General features: G+C 35.1%; 1 long non-coding RNA gene across 1 annotated transcript; it reads left to right on the top strand.

Annotated features, from left to right (window-relative positions):
- The first annotated feature begins 17,870 nt into the window (after positions 1–17,870).
- On the top strand, positions 17,871–22,416 carry LOC119467205. Its single transcript, XR_005195741.1, has 3 exons — positions 17,871–18,008; positions 18,196–18,403; positions 21,426–22,416. It is a non-coding gene; the product is annotated as an uncharacterized LOC119467205 (long non-coding RNA).
- The last annotated feature ends 2,989 nt before the right edge of the window (positions 22,417–25,405 follow it).

The raw sequence follows: 25,405 nt of genomic DNA, 5'->3' as shown, positions 1-25,405 counted from the left end.
ACAAAGACATTACAAGAAGAGAAAACTATAGGTCAATATTTCTTACAAACATAAATGCAAAAGTCATTAAAAATAGCATGACAAAATGGAATCCAGGAATAAATAAAGATAATGCATCATAACCAAGTAGGATTTATCTGAGAAATGCAAGGTTGGCTCAACTTCAGAAGTCAATATGTATAATTTGTTCAAACAGACATAAAATCTACTGGGTTACTCTTAGAAATTGATAAGCTGATTCTAAAATTTATTTGGAAATTGTTAATGTCAAGAATAGTCAAATCTTGAAGCCAATTATTGAAGAAAAAGAAAACCGAAGACTAACAATGCCAGATGGCAGAATTATAGTAAATAAGACAATGTTATATTGGGACCAGGATAAATCAAAAGAAATGAAGTGCAGTTCCAGGAACAGGCCAAGACATATGTAGTCACTTAATTTATTTCAAATTTTGCCATGTAATACTGTGGGAGAAAGGTTGGTCTTTTCAATGAGTACTTGGTTAACTGAATATACAGATGAGAAAAATAAGTTTTGATCTCTACCACACAATATAAACAAAAATAAATCTCAGTATTCTGAAATTTGAAAGTTAAAATTGTGAGTTTCTTTAAAAAATGAAAATTATGTTACTGATTAAAATGGGCAAAGATTTACTTTAAAATACAACTTATTAATTTTAAAGAAGAAAAACGAAATTGAACTAGTAAATTAAGAATTTCTGTTCGTGAGAATACTTCATTAAGAGAATAAAAATATACGTCACAGAGTGGGAGAAGATTTTTTGTAACACAGATATCTGGCAAGGGATTTTTACCCAGAATATAAGAACGTCTTCCAATTAATAAAAGAGGTCATGGGGGGGGAGATCAGAAAACACAATAGGGAAATGATTTAAATGGGCACTTTATAGGATACCAATTGGCCTTTAAACATATGAAGAGAACCTCAACTTTATTAAGAATCAGCAAAATTCAAATTCAAAACTGCAATGTGATATCAGTTTGATATTCCCCAAATTCAAAACTGGGGAAAATGTAAAAGACAGAAAATACAAATTGTTGGTGAGGAAGTGAAGCAACTGAAAATGTAAATTGGTATAACCACTTTGAAAAAATATTTGGCAGTATCTAACAAACCTGAATATATATATTTATATTTATACATTTTATGACCCAGCAATTGGACTCTTACCATATTACTAACGTAAGTGCATATATTTGTTTATCAAAAGACATATACAAAATAAGATTTGTGGAAGTCTCATTCATTATAGTGAAAACTACCCAAATATCCAACCATAATAGAATGATAATTAAATATTGGTATGTACCAGTATAATAGAACAGTGAGAATTTTTAAAACTCTAACTGTATGCATTTAAATGGATGGTTCTCAAAAATATAATACTGAACAAAAAAGCAGAGATAAAAGAATACATAGTTTGTGATTCCATTGATATAAATTTTAAAATGGGGCAAAATATTTTTTGCATCACTAAGATTCTAGATGGGCATTACTTTTGAGGGCAGATAGTAAGAGGTGGTCACAGATGAACTTCTGTTGTGTTGCTGATTTTTAAATTTCTTGATCTGGATGCTGACCAAATGGGTATGTTTACTTCATAAAAATGCATTAAGCTGCACACTTGAAATTGTTGTATTTACTATATTTATGTTTTATTCCAATATTTTAAAAATTTATATGTAATATTCTCTATTAAATTTGGAAACCATGAACAGTATTCATGAAAGTTAAGATTAAAAAGAAACGCATCTCTATTTGGGCAGAGAATAGTAAAACTTTTCAAAAAAATATGAAAAAAAATAATATTCTGCCATCAGTCAAGATGAGGAAACTGTGACCGGATTTACCCTTCTGCCTAAAACAGCTGAAAACTCAAACAAAATCTATGAAACAGAAAGTTTTTAGAGATTGGACCTTAGGCAACATGGGACAGTTATACCTGAGAGAGGAAAAGCAAAGTGAACACTATGATTGCACCAGGTAACTGCCTAGAGTGTTTCCCAGCTGCAGCATGAAGAGAAGATCCCAGGCAGAGCCTGGTAGTCCCCAAGTTGAGGAGACAGAGTTGGGTATCCTCAGAAACTAAGATGTAAAGTATATAAAGAATATCCAAAGTGAATTTCTAAAGATGAAAACTACAAGGTTTAATATTAAAATGCATTGGATGAGGTTAACAGCATATTAGACAATTCAGAAGAAAGATTAATGACTTGAAGATATATAAATAGAAACTATAATTAACAATATTAAAAGACTGAAAAAATATGAGTAGTACATCAGTGAGATATGTGACAACTTTAATTGGCCAAATATCCGTCTAAATGAAGTTCCCAAAAGAGAAGAGAGAGAAAAAATAGTGCACAAAATAGTGATAGCACAGCCCATCCTCTAATTGAATGAGAATACCTGAAGGCGGCATCTGGAGATCAAAAGTTGGACAAGAATGGTATATGAGAACAGGATAAATAAATGGCCTAGTCCAGTGACGGTGGCTTTCCGAACCAGGACATATGTTGTTGACTGAAATGGAAGTGGAATCTGACAATGGTAGGTTTTGGGAAGGAGCAGAACTTGTGACATGAAGGAGAAAGCCAACATTACGGGAATTTGCATGAAGTCAGTCTTTTGTGAGACTTCTCAAGGAAGCTGCAGAGCATTGATCTGATTAGTGGTTAAGAGGTGATTATTTTTGGTTCCATATGAAGTTTAAGGTGGTTTTTTCCAATTATGTGGAGAAAGTTAATGGTAGCTTGATGGGGATAGTGTTGAATCTGTAAATTAATTTGGGCAGCATGGCCATTTTCACAATGTTGATTCTTCCTAACCATGAGCATGGAATGTTTTTCCAGCTGTTTGTGTCCTCTCCTATTTCCTTGAGCAGTGGTTTGTAGTTCTCCTTGAAGAGGTCCTTCACATCCCTTGTTAGTTGTATTCCTAGGTATTTTATTCTCTTTGTAGCAATTGTGAATGGGAGTTCGCTCATGATTTGGCTCTCTGTTTGTCTGTTATGGGTGTGTACGAATGCTTGTGATTTTTGCACATTAATTTTGTATCCTGAGACTATGCTGAAGTTGCTTGTTAGCTTAAGGAGATTTTGGGCTGAGATGATGGAGTATTCTAAATATAAAATTATGTCATCTGCCAACAGAGACAATTTGACTTTCTCTTTACCTAACTGAATACATTTTATTTCTTTTTCTTGCCTGATTTCTCTGGCTAGAACTTCAAATACTATATTGAATAGGAGTAGTGAGAGAGGGCATCCTTGTCTGGTGTCAGATTTCAAAGGGAATGCTTCCAGTTTTTGCCTATTCAGTATGATATTGGCTGTGAGTTTGTCATAAATAGCTTTTATTATTTTGAGATATGTTCCATAGATACCTAGTTTATTGAGAGTTTTTAGCATAAAGGGCTGTTTAATTTTGTCAAAGGCCTTCTCTGCATCTATGGAGATAATCGTGTGGTTTTTGTCTTTGGCTCTTTTTCTGTGGTGAATTACATTTATAGACTTGTGTATGTTGAACCAGCCATGCATCCCCAAGATGAAGCCTACTTGATCGTGATGGATAAGCTTTTTGATGTGCTGTTGCAATCGGTTTGCCAGTATTTTCTGAAGATTTTTGCAGCTATGTTCATCATAGATATTGGCCTGAAGTTTTCTTTTCTTGTTGAGTCTCTGCCGGGTTTTGGAATCAGGATGATGTTGGTCTCATAAAATGATTTGGGGAGGATTCCCTCTTTTTAGATTGTTTGGAATAGTTCAGAAGGAATGGTAACAGCTCCTCTTTGTACCTCTGGTAGAATTTGGCTGTGAACCCATCTGGACCTGGACTTTTTTTGGGTGGTAGGCTTTTAATTGTTGCCTCAACTTCAGACCTTGTTATTGATCTATTCAGGGATTCACCTTCTTCCTGGTTTAGTCGTGGGAGGGTGTAAGTGTCAAGGAATTTATTCATTTCTTCTTGATTTACTGTTTTACATGCACAGAGGTGTTTGTATTAATCTCTGATGGTAGTTTGTATTTCTGAGGAATTGGTGGTGATATCCCTGTTATTTTTTAGTGCATCTATTCTATTCTTCTCGCTCTTCTTTTTTACTAGTCTGGCTAGTGGTCTATTTTTTTCTTGATCTTTTCAAAAAAAACTGGATTTATTGATTTTTTTGAAGTTTTTTGTGTCTTTATCTTCTTCAGTTCTGCTCTAATCTTAGTTATTTCTTGTCTTCTGCTAGCTTTTGAGTTTGTTTGATCTTGCTCCACTAGTTCTTTTCATCGTGACATTAGGGTGTCGATTTTAGATCTTTCCTCACTTCTCACGTGGGCATTTAGTGCTATAAATATCCCTCTAGACACTGCTTTAAAAGTGTCCAAGAGATTCTGGTATGTTGTGTCTTCATTCTAATTAGTTTTGAAGAACATCCTTATTTCTGCCTTCATTTCATTATTTATCGGTAATCATTCAGGAGCAGGTTGTTCAGTTTCAATGTAGATGTGTGATTTTGAGCAAGTTTCTTAATCCTGAGTTCTAACTTGATTGTGGTCTGAGAGACTGGTTGTTATGATTTCTGTTCTTTTGCATTTGCTGATGAGTGATTAACTTCTGATTGTGTGGTCACTTTTAGAGTATGTGTGATGTGGTGCTGAGAAGAATGTATGTTCTGTGGATTTGGGGTGGAGAGTTCTGTAGATGTCTATTAGGTCTACTTGGTCCAGATCTGAGTTCAAGTCCTGGATTTCCTTGTTAATTTTCTGTCTTGTTGATATGTCTAATACTGACAGTGGAGTGTTAAAGTCTCCCAATATTAACGTGTGGGAGTCTAAGTCTCTTTGTAGGTCATTAAGAACTTGCTTTTTGTATCTGGGTGCTCCTATATTGGGTGCATATATAATTTGGATGGTTAGCTCTTCTTGTTGCATTCATTTCTTTACCATTATGCAATGTCCTCTTTGACTCTTTGATCTTTGTTGGTTTAAAGTCTGTTTTATCAGAGATTAGGATTGCAATCCCTCCTTTTTTTTTTTTTTTGCTCTCCATTCGCTTGGCAAATCTTCCTCTATCCCTTTATTTTGAGCCTGTATGTGTCATTGCATGTGAGATGAGTCTCCTGTACACAGTATACCGATGGGTCTTGAATCTTTATCCAATTTGCCAGCCTGTGTCTTTTAATTGGGGCATTTAACCCATTTACATTTAAGGTTAATATTGTTATGTGTGAATTTGATACTGCCATTTGGATGCTAACTGGTTGTTTTGCCCATTAGCTGATGCAGTTTCTTCATAGGGTCGATGACCTTCATCATTTAGGGAGCCCACATAGACAAGACAATCCTAAGCAAAAAGAACAAAGCTGGAGGCATCACCCTACCTGACTTCAAACTATACTGCAAAGCTATAGTAATCAAAACAGCATAGTACTTGTATCAAAACAGAGGTATAGACCAATGGAACAGAACAGAAGCCTCAGAAGTAATGCCACACATCAACAACCATCTGATCTTTGGCAAACCTGACAAAAACAAGCAATGAGGAAAGGATTCCCTGTTTAATAAATGGTGTTGGGAAAACTGGCTAGCCATATGCAGGAAGCTGAAACTGGATCCCTTTCCTACACCTTATACAAAAATTAACTCCTGGTAGATTAAAGATTTAAACATAAGACCTAACACCTAGAAGAAAATCTAGTCAATACCATTCAGGACATATTCATGGGCAATTACTTCATGATTAAAGCACCAAAAGCAATGGCAACAAAAGCCAAAATAGACAAATGAGATCTAATTAAACTTAAGAGCTTTTGCACAGCAAAAGAAACTATCGTTAGAGTGAACTGGCAACCAACAGAATGGAAAAAAATTTTTCCATCTACCCATCTGACAAAGGATTAATAACCAGAATCGACAAAGAACTTAAAAAATTTTACAAGAAAAAAAAAAAAACTCCCATTGAAAAGTAGGTGAAGAATATGAACAGACACTTCTTGAAAGAAGACATTTATGTGGCCAACAAACACATGAAAAAAAGCTCATCATCACTGGTAATTAGAGCAATGCAAATCAAAACCACATTGAGATATCATCTCACACAAGTTGGAATGACGATCATTGAAAAATCTGGAGACAACAGATGCTGGAGAGGATGTGGAGAAATAGGAACACTTTTACACTCTTGGTGGGAGTGTAAATTAGTTCAACCATTGTGGACGACAGTGTGGTGATTCCTCAAGAATCTAGAAATAGAAATACCGTTTGACCCAGCACTCCCATTGCTGGGTATGTATATACCCAAAGGATTGTAAATCATTCTATTATAAAGACACATTCATATGCATGTTCATGGTGGTACTGTTTACAATGGCAAAGACTTGGAACCAACCCAAATGCCCATCAATGATAGACTGGATAAAGAAAATGTAGCACGTATACACCATGGAATACTATGCAGCCATAAAAAAGATGAGTTCATGTCCTTTCCAGGTACATGGATAAATCTGGAAACCATCATTCTCAGCAACCTGACACAAGAACAGAAAACCAAATATCACATGTTCTCACTTGTAAGTGGGTATTGAACAATGAGAACACAGGGAGGGGCACATCACACACTGGGTCTTGTCGGGGGTGGGGGGCTTAGGGAAGGGTTAGCAGGGGGTGGGGGGATTAGGGAGATTTATCATTAGGAGAAATAACTAATGTATATGATGGGGGTTTGGATGCAGCAAACCACCATGGCACGTGTATGTTTATGTAACCAACCTGCACGTGTACCCCAGAACTTAGAGTGTAATTTAAAAAAGCTGATTATTTCAGAGAACCCTTAATAAGATCATAAGATCCTATTATAGGATAATATCCGCTCCTCGCTGCTCTGAGTTGATAGATTTTCAGTACCAATCTTGACATTTCCAAGTAAGGTAATCATATTTTGTGAGCAAGAGATATGATCCTCAAAAGATATCTTGCTGGCTGGACAACATCCCAAATGGAATCAGCTGCAAATTCCCAAGATTCTAGATTGCATATAATTAATATTAACCCACTCTTAAAAGAATATATATTTCAAGGGAGGAAGTGAGGGAGAAAAGACACACACACACACACACACACACACACACACACACACACACAGATTAGCTTTTAGTTTCAAACTTTATCGCTATTATTTTATCTCTAATCTTGTCTCCCAAAAATGGATTGTAAATATTTTGTAAATACCATGAAATTAGAAATATATCTTATACTTAAATATTTACCTTTAGCATAGCAATTAGGTGTTTAATTTTGTTTAATAGTCTGATAGGCAAAAACGTATTCACTGTGTATGTCTAACAGATGAATTGAATGCTCACTGAGATTTTCTTACAGCTCTCCTTCTATGGGGGTTGTTATCTTGGGCTAGCTAATGGTAGCTCTGGTTTATAAACACATATACATTTTGATGTCAACTTTTAATTAAAATATATACACAGAAAGTTTAGAGATCAATAGTGTAGCAGAATCAACTTTCACATAGTGAACAAACTCATGTGACCAGTACCAGATTAAAAACAGAACATTGCCTGGATCCCAGAAGGTCTCTTCTGTCTCTTTACATTTGGTAGCTTTCTAAGAGTAACCACTGTCTTGAATTGTGACATCATAGACTAATTTTGCAATCTTTCAAATCTAGCTTCTTTTGCTGTGTCTTCATGGCTTATATCTGTATTTTTTATATAGTTACAATTCATTCTCACTGCTGAGTAATATTTATTGTCTAAATATACCACTATTTATTCAGTCTACTGTTGTTGGATAGTTGAGTAGCTTCCTGTATGGATATATTATAAATAGTGCTGCTGTGAAAATTCTTGGACATGTCTTTTTTGGGAATATCCTTATGCATTTTGCTGAGTTTGTATCTAAAAGTGGAATAGCTTGGTCAAAGATATGCACAACTTCACTTTAATAGATATTTCCAAGCAATTCTTCAATTTATACTCCCACCAGCAATATATCAGAGTTCCAGTTGCTCTACATTGTTACCAACACTTGGAATTGTTTTTTTTTTTTTTTTAAGCTCCTTTGGTATGTAGTAGTACAGCTTTGTGAATTAAATTTTCATTTTTCTGATGTTTAATGAAACTGAGCTGCTTTCCTTATGATTACTGGCAAATGCAAATTGACACGTGCTTTTGTGAAACATTTGCTAACATCTTTTGCCCACTCGTTTTATTTCAATTAAATATATCATGTGTTATTAATTGGTAGAATTTTTTTTGCATATTGTAGCTATAAATCTTCATTGGATATATGTGTTGCAAATGATTTCTTTGGCTTTGTGGGTTGCCTTTTTATTTGCATAGTGCTATCTCTATATGAGACTGTGTAAGCTTTATTTAGTCTTTTAGAAGCTTTTGGTTTAGGTTTAAATTTCCTGCAGGCTACTGTTCCAGAATTTGGTAACTGTCATGAGAAGAAAGCTAGCAATATGATTAGACTCCCCATATCTCTACCAAAGCTTAGTTCTGTTTTCTCTGTCATTTTGTAGCCTTCTGGTCTAAGTACATAATTCAGATTCTCATTGTATTAGTCAGGGCTCTCCAGAGAAACAGTACCCATGGTATAAATAAACAAGTTACATATATGTGTAACATATATTATCTATATATGTAATATATATTGCATATATACGTTATGTGTATATTATGTTATATATATTATATATATTATGTGGATATATGTTATGTATATATATATGATATATACATTACATATATATGTAATATATATTGATTGCATATATAGATAATTATATATATTACATATATATGTAAAATATATATATTGCATATATAGATAATTCTATATATGACATATATAGATAATTCAATGAAATATGTATATATTAGTGTTGCAATTTAGTCTGTGTCTGAAGATTTGAGAACCAAAGGAGCTGATTCCAAAGGCCTGACAAGGGGACTAGGAAGGTCTCTAGTATAAGTCCTGGAGTTTGAAAACCCAAGAACCAAAAGCTTCAGTGTTGTAGAACAGAAGATAGATGTATCAGCTCAAGAAGAGAGAGAAGTAATTTACTTTTCTCTCATATTTTTGTTCTTTTCAGGCCATCAGTGGATTAAATTATGCTGCCCAGATTGGTGAAGATAGATACTCTTTATTCAGTCTACTGATTCAAATGTGAATCTCTTCCAGAAACACCCTCACAGACATACCCAGAGATAATGTTTTACCAGTATCTGGGCATCCTTTAATCTACACATGTAGATACATAAAATGTACCATTAAACCCATCCTTTGGCCCCTGCACAAAATTGGCAAATGTCACAAGGGTAAAAATGGCTACAGAATTCTGTTTAATTCTGCTGTGTTCTTCCCTCTCTGGAGCTATGGTTCTTCCAAATTCTCTTTTCTGTTGTAGCACTGTGAAGACTTCGAGCAGATGATTACCATATGTTATCTGGCTTTTAAAAAATTTACTCTCAGGGGCAGAATTGGCCTGTCAAAATCTACTTCTTCCCATTTTTAAGCAAAAATCTACACAGCATATTTTGGATTGATACATACTGATGTCAGCTATCAGATATCAATCAATCAAGAAATACCAGTGGAGAAGTATTTATGTAAAATAAACCCACAAGTATTGCTAATCTCAGTACTGCCACATTTTTTACTGACCATGGGGACCTGAAGAGTAGGATCTCTTGATAATTAAGAGACATCTCAGTTTTATTTGCTTTTGGGGATTGAATCCCTATTTGCTAATGGAAATTTAAACTTACTAGAATATTAAAGTGGAGTTGATTATCCTAATAAAGTGAAAAAAGTGAAACAGAAACATATTTAAGGATGTTTAAACACACCAGTAATTATTGTCTCATGCATGACTAGTTTTTTGTCAATTCAAGTAATGTTAACTGAGTCATGGGTTTGAGCTATCTCAGAAAACCGGGAAAAAAACCTGAAAAATTATTTGGCAAATCATACACACAAAATGTGATTTGTTTTGAAATAAAATCCTAACCTAGATTAACAGCCTAATTCCTGTTTTTGTGCCCAGGGTAGAACTTGAACATATGACATCTTAGCTATGGCTGGCTGAGACAAAAACACTGACTTAGGTTGGCAAGTCCCATGGCTGTTGCTTACAGTGACAACATGAGCAATCAGAGTTCTTTCATGAACATTGTCTCTCTTACCGAAATTTTAACTGAGGCTACCTAATTGAGTCTTAGCAGTGTTTGTATACACAACAATTACTGTTAAGACTGTTCAAAGTGAAGCAGAAACATTATTAATACTTGGACTCTTCCAGGATATATTTCTGGACTTTAGAGCTTAGAGATTTCTTGAAAATAATTCAAAATATGTTTGTTTCCTTTTAAAACAAAATTTCATATCCAAGCAACATTCAGTAAGGGTTGGCACAAATAATGTCACACTTGAATAATAACAGTTAGATATCTAAGTTAAAGATGTTTGCTATAATTCTAATTTTAAAAACAACATCTATTGACTTTTTCTAGTTATAAAAATCATGCTTTTTTTGTACATAACTTAAAAGAAAATTCTTTATCATTTCATCCTACAAAGAGTTAACAGTTTGTGTAAAACTTTTTTTAATAGAAGATATCTATATGTTTATGTTGAATTCATATAATATGCAATCATATATTTGTTTATACATATTTAAAATATATATTCTTAGATTTATGTGATACATAATTTTTATAAACAGGTTTTTAATTTTAACTATATGAGAAACTTCTCTTGTCACCCTATGTAAAATGTGATTTTAACAGGCACATAATGTAGCAAAATATGTATACACCGACATTACTAGACATGTCAGTTTTTTGGAAATTATCACTGTGTTATGTGGAAATCCTTGTATATAAAATGTTAATACACATCTGATTATTTATTAGAATGATTTTTAATGAAAATATGGGCAAATATTTTACAGCTTTAAAGCCCTTGTGTCATAATGTGAAATTACCCTTTAGAATGATGGTAAAGGTATGAGAGCACCTACTTCACTGAATATTTGCCAGTACTGACAATTGTGGATTTAATTATCTTTCTCAACTTTGTAGATAAAAGAAATGATATTTTTTGTTCTTTTTAGTATTACTTACCATTTTGCATTACTGGCAAGTTGGACATTAAACAATGTTTATTGATCACTTGTATATGTTTTTCTTAAGTATATTTATTGCCACCTCATGTTCTTTACTTTCTGTTATATTGGGTTGTTTACATTTTTCTTGCTATTAGTGAGACCTCTTTCAACACAAAGGTTGTTAGCCATTTGTCTGCCATATGCATTTCAAAATTTTCTATTTATAATTTGACTATAAATTTTATAACATAAAAATTTTACTATGAACATAGTCAAATGTATCATACTTTTTCTCCCTGGTTTTTCATTTTGATTTTATGCCCAAATTTAGATAGATGTTTACCTATATCTATCTATACATCTATGTCTTAGATTAGCATTTTTATTCATACAATTCATACACTATACACACTGATGGAGTACATGTGATATTTTGATACAAGCGTACAACATGTAATGATCAAATCAGGATAACTGAGATGTTCATCACCTTAAATATTCATTATTTTCATTATTTCAGTGATTACCTAAGCAAAGTTCTAGTCTGAGTTTTAAAGGTCTTGGCATAAACCCTAATGGAGCAATAGAAACATAGCACTCACCAAAGGGGAACCAGACAGAGGCAGAACTCAGTCCTTTAACTCTGCTGGCAATGCAGTTCCCTTAGTTCTTCAGCATAGAGCTATTGAGCCTCAGAACCAACCTAACAGTCTTTTTCAGTTGTGTCCTATGTGTTGTAAACCACATCTGATTCTCATTACATTGAAGGTTTCAGTTTTTTACCATAAAACTTTCTACCATTTTTACTAAGTTTTGAGTTATATGGTTCCATATAGATACCTAGATACCTAGGAAAATACATCTGTGTCCTGAGTGGAAAATGAAAGGACCATTATTTGTTAATGAGGGTATGTATTTCCCCTGTACTTGGAAAATTTCAGCTAGATGGGTTTAAGAAAATGTGCCTCTGAAAGAGAAATTATGACCTTCCTCTGACCTTTATTATTAACTTAACATTTATTGAGCAAGTCTTTCATATTGCTCAGAAAAGAATAAGGAAAAGTTGAGGCAGTAGATGGAGTTTATTCTGAATCTCAAAAACCTTTTGATTTCATCATTCAGGGGTTTGTGAGGAGACATTGATAGTCCAGTGGTGAGGTACAAAGCACAGGACTTTATCACAGACGATTAAATCACTGAAAACTATGCTGAAAATCTACTGAGTTCTCTTTTTTGGATGAGAAAAATGGTATTTCTAAAGGCAAAGTAAAGAAGGGTAAATTTCCTTATATTAATTACAGAATTAGGACATCAACATCAAATAGTTCAAGCGCACTTAAGATAATAGTGGAGTTAAGAGAAATGAAGTGACGAGGTTTCAGAAGTTCAGATAACCAGCCCACAAGAGCAGCAGCAATTCCTTTCTTTTCTTTTTTAGCAAAACGCTTTCGACCATTCATTTTCATTTAAGAGCTGCAAACATATGGCATTACCCATTGCTCGGCAGGCATTTTCTTAATTGGAAAACACGTGTGCCTTTCTTTTAGATTCATCAGGATACTCGAGAAAATGTTTTACCATCCGTGGATGTTCACTTCTTTTTCTCTTTATTGGCATCGAAAATTCTGTGTTAACAAATCTTGTTGCATTCGTGAGCCAGCAATTATGATTTCTAGCTTGGTTAAATATTTGTACCAAAGGTGAGAAAGGGAAAATTTCCTAGAATTTGAAAAGAATGCTTTTAAAGTTTTCATCATATCCATTTCAAAGGGAAAATTGTATGACAAGATTAAATAATTAGAGAGACTCCCACATTTATAAGTGGTGCACTGGAAATAAACAGGTCTTTTCCAAGAAGGGGAAATAGCCTTCCACTCTTTGTCTTGCCATCTAGAAATGGGTCCAAAAGGAGATTCTTTATCTCAGTGATGTGCTTAGGTGTTTAGAGGACAGGCACTAATCAGGAAGGTTTCTGGCTGCCCAACAGCCCTTTTCTTTCATCTCCTAGCAGCCTCTGGGGAGGGTGTGAGTAGAATGATCCAGTGTTGGGACGTCTTGGATGGTATAACCTAGTATGTGGTTGCACACTTCTCTTTAACCTCATTACCATTGCACTCCAGGAGAATTGCATACTAGGGAGCAGATGCTATAACCCTTCTCTTCTAATATGACCACAGGAAAATAAATCCAGGTAGTTTGCTTTGAAGGAACTTTTTGAAGTACAAGGTATGAACATGAAAGTTTAAGGTCTTATAGCACAAAGAAGATCTATTACATCTTCCACCCCAGAACTGAAAAAATTTGCTCAAGGTCAGTGTTTTTGTGATTGATACATGGGTCATTTTTATTTCCAGTGGCTGTCAGCCCAAGATTACAGGACTTGTGGTCCTAGTAATGCAAATTTGCATTATATCTCCATTTTAAGAGACACAAAACACATTGCCTTATTTCTCCACCTGCTTCCTTCTCCTCTCATTAAATAGTGCATGTTATATGTTGTGATACAATTCTGGGCAATAGTGGATAGAAAGTAATTACAGTAGTCTGAAGAGATTGCTTAAAGAGACTGGTCTTAGTGAAACCAATGTCTAAGGTTTCCATCCGCCTGTCTAGCCATCTCTGAAGTACCCTTAGGAAAGGCTTTGGACAGTGTGAGAGAACGTAGAATTTGGGGTCAGCCTACCTAGGTTTGAGTCTTAACTCCACCTGCTACGGCCCATGTGGCTTCAAGCAAATATTTTTATCTCTCTGTGTATCAGTTTTTCTGTGGAATGGGTGAATAATAATGGCTACTTCTTAGAAGAATTGTGAGGATTAAATGATCTAAAACACGCACAGCAGTACCTGACACATAGTAAGTGCTATATGAGAGTTTCCTATCATTATTACTAATTCAGGGTTTTTTTTTTTAACAGCCTGACTTTCAAATGTTTTATGAACTCCTTGAGGTTGTGCGCAAAATTAAGTGTGGCTGCTCAAATATAAAATTTCCTGCAGAGTATTTTTGCTGTTTATCAAAGTCATCTACACATTTTAAAAGTTTGGGAACTACTATCCCAGACTCTGCAGGCCTCCAAACATGAAGAGCTAGTTTCTATTATTAGTAAACTCAGTGAACCGTTAGGAGTTTTGACACAAGCAACATTACATCTTTAAGTAAAACAATCCTTAAGAATTTATTTACAACATACATGAAAGCCATTGGTGAAATATGTTCATTTTGTTTTCTACAGCTTTCTTTGCATCATTTCTAAAAATACGCTATTATAAACAGCAGCTACCTAGTGAGATCAGTGGGCCAAATTAATCAAAAAGCATCCATACTGAATACCACAAAGATTTGAGAATTTCCCCCAGCCTTTGGACTGGCCTGCATTAATGCAGAGAACCACTAGATGTCAATGTTTCCATGAGAATGAATAAAGGCATTCTGTTGTTACCCTTGAAGCAGAGGATTGATTGCCATAAAAAGTTAGATGAAGTAAAATGTTCTCCTTGCTCTTCAAACTAAGATAAGCTAATAACTTTGGGCACAATTTCACTCCTCTGCATTCACCAAATGTCCAATTACATATCCTTCCTGCCTGGACCTTCAAAACAATATAAAACTGAATGAAGGTGATGAAAGAAGTCACAGGAGGATTTTTGTAGACCTGCCATCCAGTTCAGAACCAAAGCAATTCAATACATGTCGCCAAGATTTCTAAAGACAAAGACTTAGTAATGTTCTTCCCATATCATCCTCTATATCCTCCACCATTTTTTTTTTGCTTTATTTGAGACATTAAAAAAATATCTGTATGAAAACACACTTTTAGCTATTTTTGTTCAAGTAGCCTTGCTTTACTGGGACAAAGAAGATCCTATTTGAATTGTAAGATGGCCAGGAATACTTCTATGTTTTCAGATGTTCTGTTTTTACCGTTTATCTGTGCACATTTTAGATTATGTGCCTCAGCTGTCAGATACAGACAATCAGGAGAGCCACAAAGAGCCATTTAAAGAAGCAAGAAAACACAATGGAAAAAATTATATAACCAGAGCATCTAAATGAGTGAGGATGCTAAAGGCATTAACGCAGGGAAAATACCAGCACACAGGCTTCTTTATCTCCCTGCCCTTGTGGTTTCGTTTAGTACAAGTCCCTTTTCCTCCCGAGAGCAGAGAGCAAAGCAAATGAGACATTACAGTATAGGATTCCATTGCATATGCACTGAAACTTCTCCAACATCAAGTATCGTTTTCCTGGGAATATAAAGTCTGCTGTGTGTACTAAAGAACTTAAACCTTGGATGTTTGTCAAATATATGCTTGAGGTAAAACACAGAGATTGATTAAGGTGGAAATGTTTTTCTAATAAAACAGTAGGAAATATGTGTTCCAAGAATTCAGTCATCTCTGGTTATTTTCAGAGCTGAAAGCAGATGGCCTCAGAGGCTGTGATGGACACTGGTTCAGAAATGTAACACAAGGTTAACACTAACATATGCTGTCATTCATGGCTTACCAGAGGTCCAAGAAATATACTAATTTATCCCAGCAAGACCCTTTTCTGAAATATTTTCTTTGTGCATTTTCTAAAAGTTAATGTAATCAAGGCTTAAAATGGCTCAGGAAAATGAGTCATTTTATTTCCTTTGGACCCACTGGGAAACTTCTACCGAATTCAGTCTCTTTTCTCTGTCTTTTAGTTTTCTCTTACATGTTGAAAGTGGAAGTGACTATTTGTCAATGACAGTTTATTAGTTTTATTCAGACAGTGTTTCTGTGTAACAGTCTAAGCATTTAAAAATGTAATTCTTCATTTTAAAAGCTATATATACAAATTACTAATCTAAATCTAGGATGGTAGATTTTAAAATATCCATCTAATTAATGTTATGGTGAGGCTTAAAGGCAGCAATTACTAGTAAGACTAACCATTTCCAAATATTTTCCCTTGCAACCTGTCTGATATCTGAAATAAACCAATAAGAGAATCGCAAAAGAAATACCTTTGCCATTAACAGGGAAGTCCATTTATCAAATTACTATCATTAATGTCTTAGTATGAGCTCATTTATTTTTCTCTTTTTATGGAAAAGATGACAAAAAATGGGGAAGTATGTCGGGTTCTTCCTAGAGAAGGTGGTTCTGGTCGATCTCTCAGGATAGTGGGAGTCTTAATTAAAACACTGGAATTTTGGGACTGTGAGAGAAATAGAAGCATCCAAAAATTAAGATTATACCTAAAGATTTAGTAATAAAATATTATGAGAGTGTCTTCTATACTGTTTTTAGTTTTCCATTGGGAAGATCCTAAGAACCAGGCATTGGTTCTTGTAAATAATGCAGGTAGCTCAGAGAAGTGCCATTTTTTTTTTCTAGTGGGAAATGTAGAATGATAAGGAAGGAGGTATGGATGGAGTTATTGATATGATAGTACATTGAGTTTAGCACATTGCTCGACCTACAGACTACTATGCTAGGGGTACTAGGGAAGATCAGCTCCCTCTCTTCCTCTTTTTCTCAATTGTGCATCCCACACATAGGAACAGAGTAGTTTCAGAGGCAGATGAGTGGTTTTGAAGAATCATTTTACCATTTACATGCTGTGTTAACCTTGAGAATTTTCCTTAGCATTTCTACGCTTCAATTTTCTCCTTTTTAAATTGGAAAAAAACACTATAATCTGTCCAAACAAGTCATAGAGTTGTTTTAAGTTGACAACAACTATGTGTAAATGGGCTTTGTGAACTGTCATGGGTTTTACACAATCTCCTAAGTACATTATTTATATGAATAATGTAATGATATCATTTCATGCCCCTTTAGGTCATGAAATCTGATGTAATTGCAGGCAAAAATACATCTGGTATTTACTAGGTTAGAAACCATAAAAATGTGTGTAACAAGATTAGAAAAGGGTTATTTCTCCAAGAAAGGGAAGAATAAAAGAAAGAAATGCTGTGGGATTGTATTGGACTCCTGACAACGTCACCAACTTCCCAATGTGATATTAATAGATTTTGAAGGATGGAGTGAGAGTGCTGAAGTTGTGACAGTACCCTTCTGGTGTTTTATTTGGAACTGAAAGAGATAAGGCAATATTTAAAACGTATATCCTTAGTGCTCATTTTGCTCATGACCCTTTCAAAACATTTGCAATCATTCATTTTGATGGCCTTTTTGATGTGGCTAAATCTGGAGTTATTTTGATTAAGATCTTGCAAGGTTGCCAGACAACTAATTGTGGTGGAAAACAGCCAAGGAGCAGGGCCAGAGTGGTGCACAGTGTGGTCTGTTTCTCCAGCCTATTAGTTATCTGCATTCCTAATCATTCCAAAAACCTCTTGTAAATTTGAACAAATATCTGTCTGCATACTCTTCTCTTTTTTCAATTTTTGTGTCTGTGTCACATGTCTGTGTCTCACTAGATCGCCATCTCCTCCCAGGAGTAGTCTGTGTATTTTCTTATCTTTAAGACTGCTAGTAGAATCTAAGTTTAGGCACACAGGTCTTCCTCTACCATGAATCCTTTTGGTTGCAGGGAAAGGAAGTTGGGTTGTGGACAGGACTAATCTCCTTACTAGAGGTACATATTTTACAATTATCTTTACAAAATTTGTTCCTTATCTTCTCATGATGACCCAAAAGAAGAAAAGAAACTTAGCTTGTTCCTTCACATGAATTCATGCATCAAGCATTATTGAGTGCATATTGCATGCCAGGCTCTGTGTTAGCAACTAGAATGAAACAAATGTGACAAGAATTCTCTGTTAGAAGAACAGTTGAATAAGGATTTCAGAGAATGAGAAGCACAGAAAAGGAGAATTCCAATTGAATAAAGTCATGGGAAGGGACACCCCATCTGCTGGGCTTTAAGATTAGTATGTATTTGTGCTTCATTTGTTTTTCCTACCCTGGCTGTCTTTTATTTTTTATTAATTTCTTTCATAATTTGCAAACATTGTATGTATTTGTAATGTACAACATAAGGTTTTGATACATTCTGATGGTTGCGACTCAGGGTGGGCACTGGTTAGCAAACAAATTGCATCATTAATTCCGTGTTAGTCTATTTTAGATAAACTGAAATGAAGCCAAGGAGGAAGATGACTTGGAGTTTGTGTGAAGCAAGTGGACCTCTACAAATAGAGAAGGTCAAGACATGGAATGACTAATCTCACCTAAGTAGGAATCTCCCTCTTTGTGATACATATACCAATGAATAGAAGCCTATTCATTACAGTATCGCTTAAAACAGGAAAATATTGAAAACCACGTAAGTATCAAATATGTTGGAAACCACAGAAATATCTTCTTATCATTTCTTCATTTCTTAAGGCTATTTTGGGGGGATATTTTTTCCTCAACTTCTATTCATTTTAAGAACCATTTTTATATATGTTGTAAATATTTTCACAGTTTATTCTTTGCATTTAATTGATTATTTCATTTCTTTTTATATGTGATAATCTAATTTTTAAGTAGTTTTACTTATGAGTCTCATACTTTTGGTTTCTGCTTTTGGTGTCATGCTTAGAAAGACCCCACTGCAATGCCATATAAAATGTTTATTTTCTCCTACTGTCAGTATGGTTTAATTTCTTTATATATAATTATTTAATCTTGATATAACTTATAATGATAAAAAGTAGTAATTTAACATACCCGCACCCCCAAGTAGTTAGGCAATTTTCTCATTGCCACTTGTTGGAAGTATCTCTTTTATCACAAGATTCTGTTTCAGACACATCTGTTTTTGCACTAGTACACTATTTAAATATAGTTCTGTAGTGCCTTAATTCTGATAGATATTATCTCCTCTTTATTACCCACCTTTATGTATTTCTGCTGTAATTTTTATTTATCCAATAACGGAAGAAACTAAAATGTCAAAAAAGTCAATAGAAAGACCTTAGTGATAAAGAGTCAGATTATCTCTTGTAAAAAAGAGAAACAAGAATATGAAAGACTTTGTTGCATGGTTTCAAAGAGGATGAAGGTTACCTAACTGAGGCATCCAATTCTGATTCAACTTTAGTGTCTCTAGACTCTGTCGACCCAGTTAATCCTGTTAACAACTGCTACTTCAACAGATTTGGAAAGCAATTTAATAGCCTACAGAAAGCTGCTGTATAATAATCAGAACCAAAATAACTACTGACTGCCCAGACATTCTGTTAAAATAGGTAACATTCATACAAGTAATTCACACTTGGGCAGAAGCTACTCAAACCATGACTTTCATGACCAACCAGTGGTAATGAGATATTTCTGTCTAAAACAGCAATGTACTTCTAGTGACCACACGGTACCTAACATGTAAGGCAGTTCAGGCCTGCTCTTAGGGGTGCACTATTCTTTCTCTTCTTCTTTTTTCAGAGTAAAATTTTGTGGCACAACTATTACAAATGGACTTAAAAAAATCAGAGATACAGGAGCACATGAAACTGAAAAGACTTCTTATCCCACCCTAAAACCCAAAGGTGAAAGTATTTGTTGCTTGTTATGGATCTACTTTTTAATAATCTCATTATTAAAATTATTTTCAAGGCAAATAACATAGCATAATCTTAAAGTTATAAAATGCTAATCTTATTACTTTTTCATATAAAAGAAAACAATGAGATTGAGTCTTCCAACACCACTGGTCTTACTATCTCAGATTAATATATTTAAATTTAACTTTATACAAGAGCCAAAAAGCCCCATTAGGATATTCTGACAAGTTGATTATCCCACCTCTGTTTGAATTTTGCAGAGTCTGAAAACCTTTGTAAGCTGGCCCATTTTGCTCCTTAATTTTATTAGGTCAAAATATCTCTCCCTATAACTTCTATGGTTTTGTCCCCTGCCACCCCACAGAACACATCTACCTAGTCTTTGTTAAGTCAGCACTTTAAACATGTGAAGAGAGCAAGCTTCCAAAGACCTACAAAGATCTCCAATCTGACCATTCTCATGGATCTCCTGGAGCTTGCTGCCCCCAGATGATGCTATTCTCTGGACTTTTTTGGCTCCTTTTCAGGTTTGTCAGAATCTGGAGCCCCAAACCCAATGAATCATTTTTAAAAATCTGCTGTATTTTTATTTGTATTCCCAGTGTTGAATAGAGTTCAACATGTACATAGTAGGTTTTTATTAAATATTTGAGAACATAAATGAATTAATGAGATACTTTTGATTGCTTTCATGACAATTTTAACAATTATACAAACTTGGTTATGTGTTCTGACCAGAACAAAATTCTTTCACACATATGGCTGCATTCCTTGAAGTATGTGAGAAAAAATCATACATGAACAGGTTAAATAAATTTTGGCTTACAATTCTCTTAGGGAACTTAAAGAGTTATACCAATTTTATTTTATTGTTACTGTGTTATGGTTCTAGGAGCCAAAGCAGAAATTTGGTGTGTGGCAGCTCCATGTATCCCCCAAAGGAAGAGTTCATGTGAAAAGTTCCCGCAATGTCCCAGGGCACAGATACCTGTGCTGATGCTAAAGTAGTGTGTCTCTTTGTTGAATGACCTGGCAATTTGTTTTTCAGCTGCAGGTTTCTTTTGTTAGTGTTTCTGCCATTGCCAGAGGCATTTCTGTGGAATCTGGCATCTGTTAGTAAACTTTCTCCAAAACAAAGCTAATTTAGGCTTTGTAGTATATGAAGCCCTTCTAGCTCTTTCCACTTTTGATTTTATTTCATCCCTACATTGCTATTGTATTGAAGTCATTTTAACTGTTTTTTTTCCCAATGATTTATTTTTCCTAGCATATTTTTTTCTTTTGAAATTGACCTTGGGCGTATTTCATGAATTTTATTATGGACGCTTTCTATTAATACCCTATAACTTTTCCAATTCTCTTCTGCCCTCTTCTCATCATCCCACATCAACTCCTTGGTCTAAGTTGTATATGAACCTTCCTTCGTCTCTCTCTGAGAACTGGATCTCTATATTACACTCTCTCATCACTACCATAGTAGTATACTGTGGCCTATTCTGAGTAGGATGGAAGCCCTTTCTAGGAAGTGAAAAAGAATTATCCTCAGTATATAGGAACATCTCAGAAACAAGTGAGGGTCCCCCAAATTTCTATATGAAAACATTTAAGTGTGATTATCTGGTTGAAAGAATGGAAGGAAGAGTATAGGTATGAGGGGTTGTGTTGAAGTTGTTTGAATATAAAGCAAACTTTCTACTTAGAATATACCTTTATTGAGAGGAGGAGGTGATAAAGATTCATGTGGCAATGAAAGCCACCTTTATAACTCTTTGATCTGGTCCTCTTGTGCTTTCATTCCAGATATTAAGTGATCTGACAGAGATCCCTCCTGAGTGCTTGGCAGCTCCTTTCAATTTCTATTTGTTCTGCAGAATCTCTCTTGTTTTATGACAAGATTGGGATGATGCCAGTAGCTCAACAGTGAAAGCGAGAGCTCGGGAAGGAACAAGAGTCATGCCTGCTGCCCCAATTCCTGCATTCCAGCTTCCTTCTCTCTTCTTCTTTGTGAGATACTCCTGACATGTAGCATGGTAAAAGGGAAGTTACATTACTTTAAGAGGTAACAGGTAATGGATTAAAAAATTAGAAAGAATGAATAAGACCCAGCATTTGCTGGCACAAAAGGGTGACTGTAGTAAAAAGTAATTTAAGTGTTCGTTTTGAAAGAACTAAGGGAGCATAATTGGATTGTCTGTAACACCAAGGATAAATGCTTGAGATGAAGGATACTCCATTTACCCTGATGTGGTTTTTATACATTGCATGCCTGTATCAAAATGTCTCTTGTACCTCATAAATATATACATCTACTATGTTTCCACAAAAATTAGAAAAAAAAATTTAAAAAGAAAAAAAATGAATTGACACTTGTGTTGGGATTCTGGCTATGGCACCTGGGAATATGAGTAATTGAACATCTTTGAGGCTCAGGTACTTTTATCTGGGAAACAGGAATAATAATTTTTTTTTAATTTAATTAGTTAATGGGAGGGTTGAAACAGATATTGTATGTCAAAGTTACCTTTGCATTAGAAATGTTGAACAAATGGTATTCATCCTCCTCACCTAAAAAAATTAAAATGATGTAACAATGTGAGAAATATAAAGAGTGCTATCTTCTTTCTGGCTGAATTTAATTCATTTCCACTCAATACATTCTTTAATTAGGTTGCCATAGCTAATGGAAATTTGGTGAATGGAGAGGGAAATCTGGGATTATTGATGGTGATTCTTTGCATTAATTTCGTGCACAGGTATATAGGCCTGCACTTGTACTGTGGTCATAATTTAATACAAACACTTCATACAATATAAATATCAATTTGTAAGAAAATTTTTTAGAAAGCGAATCCGTAATATGATAGAATTTTGTATGGTGTGTCTCTATGTAAGCACACATACCCATTCAAGCAAGAATCATTTCTTCCCTTTCAACCAAATAGGGTGTGCGTTTCTTTGTTCTTCTCTATGTGAAAGACTTTTGACCGACGACTTCAGAGGCATACAGGCACATAATGAGACATGAGTACACAGAGCGGTGCAAAAGGCTGTGTTTGGCGTAAAGAGCTCTAAACAAGGGTGCAGAACACTACTTTTCCTTATGTCTGAATATCTAGTTTTGAATCCTAGCTCCACTATTAATGTGCTATATGAGCTGATAAATCACCACCCTGAATTTGCTTTCTCAGTTATAAAATAAGAGATTTTAATTTTTTAAATTTCCAAATTATAGGGTTTGGGACAGATGTCACATAATATACATGGAAGAAATACGTGGATTTGTAAATAAAAGTGCTATTCATAATCAAGTTATTATTAATTCAGATGGGAGCGTAAGTTCCTTCAGTGATGAGCTGGGCTTGCTCTCCCAGAGGTAGAGGCCATGTGGACATGACCAAGAAATTCTAGGTGAATGCACTATCACTACTTGTTCTAGCAGCTGGCGTGGGAGTAGCTTCTACCCACTGAGATTCCCCCTTCCATTTACTTTGACATTTATATAGTGAAAGGAATGGTGGCAGAAGGAAGAATATCAGAAATTAGAAGCTTCTTTCCAAAGCTCACAGGGTCACACATTAGTATTTTATCACACAGAATGAAATAAGGAAAAAAGCCAGTGTGTTAATTTTAACACATCTTAATTCAATCCTGATACACTTTTTTTGTTGTTGTCAGCTGAAATCATTTAGGATTGCATTGACCCCTAAAAAAGAGATAGTCACATACAAGTATATGAAAAGTGAGCCATCAGGTAAATGAAAAAACGTCATTCTAATGTATTCTTTCTCTTCACGTGAATCTGATTACTCCGTTCTATTGAAAAGCCACCTCCAACCTTGTCAGATGAGACTTTGCCAATTTTTGTGCAAGAGTAAAAGTAAGCTTGAACTCAAAATGATGTGGATAATCTTAATCATAGATGGCATTTAGAGTGTGTGTGGGGGACAGAGATATTTTACACATGCATTCAGTAACTTCAGAATGAGCATGCCTTTGGATGAATTTACTTTCTTCTCAAATATAGTTTAATTAGATTGAGAAAGATATGCATTTATGAGATTTGAGGAGGATTTGCATTTTTTTTTTTACTGTGTATGAAACTGGGTATGTTACTTTTGCTCAAATGTATGAAAGAACACTGAGTTCTCATTATGATCCTGTATAGGTAACGATGGGACTTGCATGCAATCAGGAATGCAAGTTTTGCTCATTGACCTGTAAAATCCAGGTCCAGGTCAAAAATGCCATGAGGGCAACAGATGGTTGTGAGGACTCTTCTTACATGAGGAGATGGACAAAGTCGTAGTTCTATTAGGGAAGGGGAAGTCATACACCAAGCGCTCCGGGGACAAGATATCAACCATGTTGCTGAGAGCAGTTTTGCCCGTGCTAATCTGTTGTTTTTACAGAACTGACTGCATACGGGCGATGTTCACTCAGGAGCATCATATGGTTCAGCTACATGAAGGTCAGGTTTAGAAGACGGGCTATAATGTTGCCAGCATTAGCGTCCCTGTGAAGAAAATGTGTACAAATGGGAAAGAATGGCACAAAAGGAGGATTTGCTCCTCCCTTCATGTCATTCTTTTTCATTTTGTATGTACTTTCTGAGAGTGTGCACTGTAACAATAAATATCATGACTAAAGATGTTCTGGGGCTACACTGTGTAAGCAATGTGAGAAGATGGGTGCTTACTCTATAACATGCAGCACTAGGATTTGCACAACCTCACATTGTCATCACTATTGTACAGCAAATGGATAGAGCCTCAAAATAAGATTTTATTAGAGCATAAATACGCCCTGGGAGAAAATCATAGCCTCTTCAAAGTGGAAGCCTTGGGGGTCAGTGCTGCTTGTGTCACACTGTCTATGGAATCAGAAAAGTTACCTTAACCATCCCAATGTGACAATCGTTAGAATATATAAAATGAGGTGAATTTAAATTACCATAACACCAAATCCATCTAAATTAGAATCTGAAACTGGTAATGCATCTTCCTAAGCTTCTAATTCATTTCCATAATGTACTTTACTCATAACACATTCTAAACAGCCAGGTGTCATTGGTATGACCTGTCTTATCCAATTTCCTTGAGGTTTTAAAGACTCTGTGTAAAAGTACAAAATATTTATTGGTTTCCCTGGGCTTACCTTTAAATCTTCTTACTATCTATGTATTCAGAAAGTTTGATTAATTCTGGTATAAGAGTGATACAAGATAGAGTTAAATCCAATTTCTCTCTATTCCACATAAACCGGTCGATATGGCAGAGCCCAGCTATGTGAGTAGGAATTCCAGGTGGTGTTCCTTTCGTTAAGCAGTTATGGTTCGCCAGCATGTCGCTTTTTTTAAGGTGTATGCACTAGGCTGTTTTTGAATTGCTATAAAGAAGTAAAGGAATGTCTGAGTCTGAGTAAATTATAAAGACAAGATGTATAATTGGCTCAAGCCTCTGCAGGCTGTGAAAGCATGGTGCTAGCATCTGCTGGGCTTCTGAAGAGGTCTCGGGGAGTGTTTACTCATTGTAGAAGGCAGGTAGAAACAGGAATGTCACATGGGGATAGCAGGAGCAAGAGAGAGAAGACAGGAAAGTACCACTCTTTCTTAAACAATCAAATCCTGCAATAACTCACTCATTATTGTGAGGACAGCATCAAGCCATGAGGAATCTGCCTGCATGACCCAAACACCTCCCACCAGATCACTCCTCCAACATTGGACACCACATTTCAACATGAGATTTGGGGAGGGGACAAATATCCAAACCATATCAGTG

The sequence above is a fragment of the Cebus imitator genome, unplaced genomic scaffold, assembly GCF_001604975.1.
Source record: "Cebus imitator isolate Cc_AM_T3 unplaced genomic scaffold, Cebus_imitator-1.0 Scaffold266, whole genome shotgun sequence".
NCBI classification, from domain to species: Eukaryota; Metazoa; Chordata; class Mammalia; order Primates; family Cebidae; genus Cebus; species Cebus imitator.
Note: the sequence above shows the minus strand (reverse complement) of the source record. Positions and strands in the feature narration are given on the sequence as shown.